Below are 9,221 nucleotides of genomic sequence, written 5' to 3' on the forward strand. Positions count from 1 at the left end.
CGGCAGGTGCTGCGAAGTGGGGTGGGCGAGGGTCCCGAGGGAGCCAGGGGGCCCTTTCTGAGGAAAATCGAAGGGGGTGAAAATGGGGGGTGAGACTGGGGCCCGTTTCTAGGGAATGGAAAGACGTGGAAGTCAAACTGGAAGAAGAGACGGGCCTCGGGTGTGGGGAGCGAGGGGCTGTAAAAGGGAAGAGGCGGGAGGGGAGACTGCGGGAAGGGCCCTGGTCAAAACGGCAGTGGCAGAAGCGCCTCTAGAAAGCCCCTGAGTTTCGTCTGAGGCTTTTGGATACAGGTCGCGGCACAGGGAGAACGCATGCAGCTCTGTGCGCTCTTGAATTGTCCTCCTCTACTTATTCTGTAATTCCCAATTATTTTGTCCTGTAGATAGAAGAGACCCTCTCCGCCAGAGCTCTCAATTGTAACTAATTTGCCCACAGTTTTCCAAAAAATCTCAGTCACGGTATTTGCTCGAGTGTATTTTAGCACATGCTTATATAAATAAGTAGTTTTACCACGCGCTTATATATACATATAGTACCGAAATGTGATACAGCTGTGTAAGAGGGAAATGGGAAAGACGTGGAAAGGGAAACAACATTCTGCCCACAGAAAGTAAAATACGTGAGCGACAGAGGAATTGTGAAGGGCGAGGCCAATACAAGGCCACATATTAAAGGAAGAATAAATGTGATACAGAAGTGAAAAGAGTGGTAAGAGGAAATTAGAAGCATGATGCCTAGGTAGCGTGTTCAAAAACTGACCCCGCTACGCCCCCCGCCCCCCAAAAAAGAAAAAAGACTGGCAAAGAATTAGGTAATAAAGTGATTATCTCTGCCTCCCTTACTTCCCGCCCTTCCTTCCCTCCTTTCCTTCCTTCATGTTGTCCCATTCTTTAATGTTGTTCTGTATTTCAGTGATTAAAGTTTATTTGCTTCTCACCACACACACAAAAAGATTCGTATACGTTTGTTAATTAGCTTGACATAGACATTCCACAATATGTATTTCAAAACATATACATACTAAATATATACAATTTTTATTTGCCAAAGAAAAAATTTTAAAACTAAAAAAAAAATTGCTGTTTGGGGATAAGTAATTAAGGATTAGTCAGACATTTATAGCACTGCGTGCCAGTAGCGTTTCAAGGTCACATTCCTCAAACATGAAGTCTCTTGAACACTGTTTATATGTAAATTGAAATGTATTGATCAAAAAGAATAGGACACAACAAAACTTTGTTTTCTGAGAAGTACTAAATATAGAAATTTCAAACATTCATTCTCATCCAAACATCAAGACAATCTGATGAGAGATGATCACAGCTTATAAATTATAGATATCACAGCTGTTAAACAGAGGCTATTTTTGTTCATTCTTCAGATCAGCTTTCTTGCTGACAAGAAGTATCATTTAGGAATCACTCTACCTAGCTGGCAATTTTGAGAAAATAGCCAGTTATTTTTGTGCTGTGCTTTCATCTGGTTAAGGGTCATTCCTTCAGTATTCAAGTGAGTAAGAAAAACCCTATTCTGCTTTTGCCATATGAGATGTATATATCTTCTGCTCTAATATCCCGTTAAAAGGTGTTGAAAAGTCTTAGATTGCTTTCTTGAAGCTACATTAAGACGAACTGTAAATTGAGAATTTAAAGCATTTCATACTGTCTTAACTATTTGTTATTAAATACTGTAAATTAAATTATTATATACTTCATAACTATGATTCTTACATAGTCATTGTGGACTACCTTACTACCTTATAGTTTTGTTACTATCTGAAACATCTATGATACTTTGTTGATTAAGAAGTTCATTTAAACACAATTATCTCATTTAATTTTCTTAAAAGAAAGATTATTATTCCCATTTTATAGATGATAAAATTTAGTTTTTCCCTTTCTGATTTTCCCAGGGCTAAACAGTGGCAGAGTCAGAACTTATACCCAGTTCTGACTTGTCCTTCAGTCTGCCTAATATACCGCAGCTGCCTATACAAAAAGAACGTATCGTGCTCTAAGAAAGTTAAAAATTGTCACAGTTGTGATTCCATTTTCATATTTTTATTATTTCTTGGGCAGTCCAATAATATATCCTACAAATTTGTAAGTATTTAAACTACTGTTTGTTGTTTTTCTGACTTCTATTTAGAGGAAAGGTTGAATGCTAAGTGGGTAAGAAGGACAACTCTTGGTGCAGCACTCAGCCCTCTGTTGTCCTGGACACTTCAGATAAGGTTCCATATTTGCCTCTTCCTACTCAGCAACAGAAAACCCGACAGTTAATCAGACTAGATCTCCTTAAGAGTCATGTCCCTTGGAGGTCTCACCCCTAAAGATGTTCTGGTAAATGCAATGTTCCCATTTTATTATCTTCCAATGAAGGTTTCACACCACTATTGTTTAGTACCAGTTTCCAAGACCGGTGCCCCAGGGAGGTGTTCAGTTCTTAGCGCTGGTCCAACTATTACTGCTTTACCCTCCTACTTCTGAAACTTTGGGGTCATTTTACTTTCAAATATTCTAAAATAAATCCTAAATAGTACATTAATGCAAGATCACTAAACTAATATACTATACTAGACACCATTGGTATTACCAGTAACCAATTATTTTAAGTCTTTGCTCAGTCACCTTCTTGGTGAATCCTACCCTGGCCACCCTATTTAAGTTGCAGTTTCTTTTCTTTCTTTCTTTCTTTCTTTCTTTCTTTCTTTCTTTCTTTCTTTCTTTCTTTCTTTCTTTCTTTCTTTCTTTCTTTCTTTCTCTTTCGGGTCTCACTATGTTACCCAGGCTGGTCTCAAACTCCTGGACTCAAGTGATTCTCCTGCCTCAGCCTCCCAAAGGACTGAGATTACAGGTGTGAGCCACTGCACCAGGCCTAAATTGCAGGGGTTTTTTTGTTTTTTTGTTTTTTTTGAGACGGAGTCTTGCTCTGTCGCCCGGGCTGGAGTGCAGTGGCCGGATCTCAGCTCACTGCAAGCTCCGCCTCCCGGGTTTACGCCATTCTCCTGCCTCAGCCTACCAAGTAGCTGGGACTACAGGCGCCCGCCACCTCGCCCGGCTAGTTTTTTGTATTTTTTAGTAGAGACGGGGTTTCACCGTGTTAGCCAGGATGGTCTCGATCTCCTGACCTCGTGATCCGCCCGTCTCGGCCTCCCAAAGTGCTGGGATTACAGGCTTGAGCCACCGCGCCCGGCCTCTAAATTGCAGTTTTATCTCACTCATGCTCCCTGCCCTGCACTCTCCGTCCCATGACCCTCCTCAACTTTTTTACATAGCACTAGTCATCTAACATACTATTTAATTTACGTGCTTATTATATTTTTGTCTGTTTCTCCCCATTAGAATCTAAACTTCACAAAAGAAGAGAGGACTTTTTTCTCTATTTTGTTCACTGATGTATCCTTAGCCCCCGGGACAGTGCCTGACAAAACATAGACATCCAAGCAGATTCAAAGAGTGTGGCACCTGAAGTTTATTCAGTATGGGGGAACCTCTTTAAGGGGGAAAAAAAAAGCAAAATTGAGTACGAAAGTATTTGAACTGAAAAACAACTATCTAGAAATTTATAAAAGCTGACAAATGCCACAAACATCCCCAAATCCAGAAAAATAACAATATTTTTATAAATTAATTATCCAGCATACCTCTATAATACCTGTTTTCTGCATTTTCTGGATGTATACTCTTTGATTACCTCTTTATATTTTGTAAATTTTTAAATAGAATAGAAAGATAATTCTGACATTAAGCATGATTCATTGCTTTTCATTACATGTTTCTTTTTAGGTTTTCCATTGTACATGTTTAACATAGCTAATACAGAATTTATCAATTCTATTATCATATACATTATACATACATATAGATATATACATATATGTATTTATAGGTATTTTTTTACATATTATATATGCAAATGATATGTTCATATCCCACTTGCTGTTTCTGGGGCCTAGTGGAACCTGGTATATCATTCCAAAAATATTTGCTAAATTGAATTTTAGAAAGGGTTAGTTATTAAGCTAGAGAATCAAGTAACAACAATACAGGGAAGAGTGCAGTTTTATTTCATATATACACATATTAAAGGCAAAGCATAATTTTACATGTCAGCACAGCAGTCATTAGTGAGGTTAGAGAGGCATGAGTTAGCACCTCTGAAGTCTATAGATTCGTGATATAGGGCCTCTATGGTTGTCTCCAATTTAAAATAAAAAAGTTGGATACTCGATGAAAAGTAAAGGATGCTTATGGTATTTTATAGGAAGTACAAGCTCAATAATTACATTTTTAAAATTTTGTGTGAAAAACTTCAAACATACACAAAAGTAGAGTAACCTAAATAAACTTAGCATCTGTGATGATCAACATTGTCATCATTTACCAATCTATCTCTGCACTTTTTAAATTTATTTTCTGGAGTATTTTAAAGTAAATAACCAGATTATTTCGCTGGCAAATACTTCAGTATATAGGTCTAACAGATAAGCACTTCTTTTTAACACAACCATACTACTACTATCATATCTAACAAAATTAACACTAATTCCTTACTGTTATGAAATACCTACTCTGTGGTGAATATCCCTTGATTGTCTCAGGAATGTAGTTTTACAATTGGTTTATGCTAATCAGGATCAAAAAAGTCACACTTACCATTTTGTCAATACATCTCTTTTAATATATAGTGTTTTCTCCTCCCACTCTTTTTAAAAAATGTCATCTATTTGTTGAAACATCAAATCATTTTAACTGTTGAATATCCCAATCTTGTTGGATTCATCTGAACAATTATTCATGATCACAAGAGGTAGTAGAAAAAGCTCAGTATTTAGAATAAAAAATCATGGCCTGGTGCAGTGGCTCACACCTGAAATCCCAATAGTTTGGGAGGCTGAGGCAGGTGGATCTCTTGAGTCCAGGAGTTCAAAACCAGCCTGGGCAACATGGTGACAACCTGTCTCTACAAAATATAGCTGGGCTGGTGGTGTGCGCCTGTAGTCCTAGCTACTAGGGAGGCTGAGGTGGGAGGATCACCTGAGCCTGGGAGGCAGAGATTGCAGTGAGCCAAGATCACAGCATCCTATGCATACATATGTATATGTATACCTGTATGTCTGTCTATATATAGATGTATACATACATATATGTATATATGTGTATATATGTATATATGCTAAATTGAATTTAGCATATATATACTCTATATATATACATTATCTGTGTGTATATATTTGTACATGTGTATATATATCCTGAGTTCATGTTCCAGCTTAGCCTCTTAGCAATGTGTCCTTAAATAGATCATTTCACTTCTTATTGGTAAAACTAATAGTGTTGAACTAGACTATAAAGTACTAAGGTACTTTTCAGTTGTTGGGACATTCAACTCCCAAACTCCACTCCCTGTTTTAGAGTTGAACAATAGAGGGAAAATGATAGAGTAATTACTGTAAAGTTGTGTAGGTCACTGTCCAAGGTATCTCAACAAACTGATCTTGCCACATTATTTTCCCTATACACAGTTTATCTCCTATTATTTGTCATCATTGGTTTGTAAGGTTGAGACAATACTATTACAGGCCTAGCCCCCTTCAAAGAGATAAGTAGATACACGTGACAATACTTGAAACCCTTTAAAGGAAATGTAATAAATAATTTTGAGGTGGTATTTTTAGCAGGTACCCTAGTAACAAATATTATACTTAACATAATCCAATTTCATTTTCTGACTGAGTACATTTCTAAATTTCTTCGATATGAGTCAACATTATAATTTTCAGTGCAGCTGAGAAAAAAAATAAAACATTTTGGATCAGACTTCCTTCATGAGTAGATGCATTAATTGGAATAACAAAGGTTGTTTGCTTTGCTGTATAAACATTATGGATCTGACAGCACTTTTAGAATCTTGCTTTCATGTGTGTATTGACAGCTTGTCTGAAAAAAGCTCAAATACACTTTTAGATCAGTTAAATCAATTATTTCCCTCCTGGCATGGATTCAGTGACTATCTGTACTGAATACTTTTGAACTGGTGACGTTTGGGGAAGGAGATACCGATGACCATCTCTGTTATGGCTGTCCATTAGAATTAAAACAACCCCTGACAAAACTATGTAATATACATATTATTTGAAACCTTTTATAATACTTTTAACGACCTCAAGTGGGTGTTAATGCTTTGACTGTTGGCACAATCCTGTTAACATTAACTACTAAGTTTTGACATGATTAATACAAACTTAAGATAAATCAGGTAATTTCAAGTTCTAAATGCTCTATAAATAATAAACTAATTCTCCTTCCAAGAATAAAGACCTTAACAAATAATCAAAGAATTCAATTTCTTTTCCTAATTTGTATGTAGGCTTAGACTAGGTACCCTTTCAAGACTCTGGGGTTTCAATTCTGTAAAATTCTGTTAATAGTTTTAAAAAGCATTAATTAATAAACTTTTCACCCTCTACTTTTAAAATATTGAAATGTTTTTAAATTGTTACACAGCTAGCTATTCCACAGATAAAAGGTTTCTAGATTCTCTGAGTATATCATTGCTTTGTTCTAAGCACATTCATTCATTGAACAAAGATATATTGAATACCTGCTGAGTGCACACTCCTCTTCTAGGCACTGGGAATGTAGCAATGAACAAAACAGTATAGCCTATCTTATTTACCACTTATAGTGGTAGTTTTTGTTAGAGAAAAGAATTATTCATGACACTTATTAAAGACAGTAAGGCAGACTTTATTTGGGACTATTGTGATAGTTATAGAACCTCCTGCAATGAGGTTTTGCAGTAGGAGACAGAGATTGGGCTTAACTCCAAATACAACAAAGAAAAGTAGAGATTTATAGCCAAGGAGGAGGAACAAGATGTGTTGATGAATGGAAAATTACTGGGAGGGTGGGGTAATTCTTTGCTAAACTGACCTAACAGGATTCTTGCTGAAGGCAGGCCAGGGTGATCAGCTATTACCCAGGGAATGGTGTGGGGGTGAGAAATTTGGTTAGATATCAAGAGTGGTCAGGTAGTGAGGGTGGAGAACTTTGGCTAAATTGGCTTAGCAGAATTCTTGCTAAAACTGGGCTCTTGAAGACATGCCCAAGGCCAGGAAGTGGGTCAGAGGAGTCTGACTAGAGTTAGGTCAAGAAAAGAGTGTTTTGTGGCATTTCTACTGAAAGAACCAGAAAATAAAGAGTCAAATAAATATATAATGTAATGTAATATAATGTAAAATAAACATATAATGTAATCACTTATAGTGATAAGTGCTGTGAAGGAAAAGCAGAATAAATGAATACAGAGATGAAAGTGGGAATGGGGGAGGGTTGGGCAGGCATTTTATATAGATTGTCAGAAAGTCTTTCTGAGAATGTAGCATCTGAGAATTATGTACAGGAAGGAGCCATTGAAATAGTTGGGGTAAGAGCATTCCAGGCAGAAGGAATAGCTAGTGCAACGGTCCTGAGACAGTGCTAAAAGCATATTGGTGGAATAACAAGAAGGTTAATGTGTCTAAATTGGTGTGTACAAGTAGGAGAATGAGGGAATTTGTAGTTAGAATGCCTATAGCTAGATTATCCTGGGTAAGCTGTATTAAAACCTTTAGATGTTTTTAAAAAGTGAGGTCAAATATATTCTGAGAATTTTTGAACAAGAGAGTGACATGATATGAATTATAAACTTAAAGATGGCTGTGTGGAAGAGAGTCTAAGGGGTCAAAAGTGTAAGCAAAATAACTAATTTAGAGACTATTGAAGTAGACCAGATGAATGCTGATAGTAGCTTACACTAGGATGACAGCAGTGAAAATGGTGAGAGGCATTCAGATTTGACATAAAGATTTTGAAGTTAACACCAAGAGATTTTGCTGGTGGTTAGATGAAAAGTGTGCAAAGAATCAAAAAAGAGAAATCAAAGACTTGGATTTTTGGCCCATACAATGAGATGAATAAGAGTGCCATAGACTGAAATGCCAAAGACTTTATGAGAAATAAGCTGGGGGAAAGAAGGGAGGTTGCGGGACAAAATTTGGATCTGACCATGCTAAGTTTAAGAAACTTAATAGCAATCCCAAAGGACACACCAAGTAGATAGTTTGTGACCAGAGTGAAGAGGCCCAGACTCAAAAATGTAAGTTTCAAAATCATTAGCATATAACCCACAGGACTGGAGATCCCTTAGGAAGTGAATGTTGACAGCAAAAGGAAGAGACTTCAAGGCTGAACCATCCCAGACTTAGAGACCCATAAAAGGAAGAGGATCGGCTGGGCTCGGTGACTCATGTCTGTAATCCCAGCACTTTGGGAGGCTGAGGCGGGCGGATCACGATTTCAGGAGATCGAGAACATCCTGGCTAACACCGTTAAACCCCGTCTCTACTAAAAATACAAAAAATTAGCCGGACATGGTGGCGGGTGCCTGTAGTCCCAGCTACTTGGGAGGCTGAGGCAGGAGAATGGCGTGAACCCGGGAGACAGAGCTTGCAGTGAGCTGAGATCACACCACTGCACTCCAGCCGGGGCAACAGACCGAGACTCTGGCTCCAAAAAAAAAAGAAAAGGCTACAGTAACCAAAACAGCGTGGTACTGGTACCAAAACAGTGATATAGACCAATGAAACAGACTACAGCCCCTGGGAAATAATACCACACATCTACAACCATCTGATCTTTGACAAACCTGATAAAAGCAAGAAATGGGGAAAGGATTCCCTATTTAATAAACGGTGCTGGGAAAACTGGCTAGCCGTATGTGGAAAGCTGAAACTGGATCCCTTCCTTACACTTTATTCAAAAATTAATTCAAGATGTATTAAAGACTTAAATGTTAGACCTAAAACCATGAAAAACCCTATAAGAAAACCTAGGCAGTACCATTGAAGACACAGGCATGGGCAAGGACTTCATGACTAAAACACCAAAAGCAGTGGCAACAAAAGCCAAAATTGACAAATGGGATCTAAGAGCTTCTGCACAGCAAAAGAAACTACCATCAGAGTGAACAGGCAACCTATGGAATGGGAGAAAAATTTTGCAATCTGCCCATCTGACAAAGGGTTAATATCCAGAATCTATAAAGAAGTTAAACAAATTTTCAAGAAAAAAATCGAACGACTCCATCAAAAAGTGGGCAAAGGATATGAACAGACACTTCTCAAAAGAAGACATTTATGCAGCCAACAGATACATGAAAAAATGCTCATCATCAC

The 9,221-nt window shown here is 37.6% G+C and overlaps 1 protein-coding gene across 1 annotated transcript in view; it reads left to right on the forward strand.

Annotated features, from left to right (window-relative positions):
- The first annotated feature begins 1,379 nt into the window (after positions 1 to 1,379).
- The window catches only part of PPAP2B (phosphatidic acid phosphatase type 2B), a 152,422-nt gene continuing 144,580 nt past the window's right edge, over positions 1,380 to 9,221 (forward strand). The window contains exon 1 of the mRNA XM_011941486.1: positions 1,380 to 1,510. The gene's annotated coding sequence lies outside the window, so the exon portion shown is untranslated. The remainder of the gene's footprint in view (positions 1,511 to 9,221) is intronic.

The sequence above is a fragment of the Colobus angolensis genome, unplaced genomic scaffold (assembly GCF_000951035.1).
Source record: "Colobus angolensis palliatus isolate OR3802 unplaced genomic scaffold, Cang.pa_1.0 Scaffold102, whole genome shotgun sequence".
Lineage (NCBI taxonomy): Eukaryota > Metazoa > Chordata > Mammalia > Primates > Cercopithecidae > Colobus > Colobus angolensis.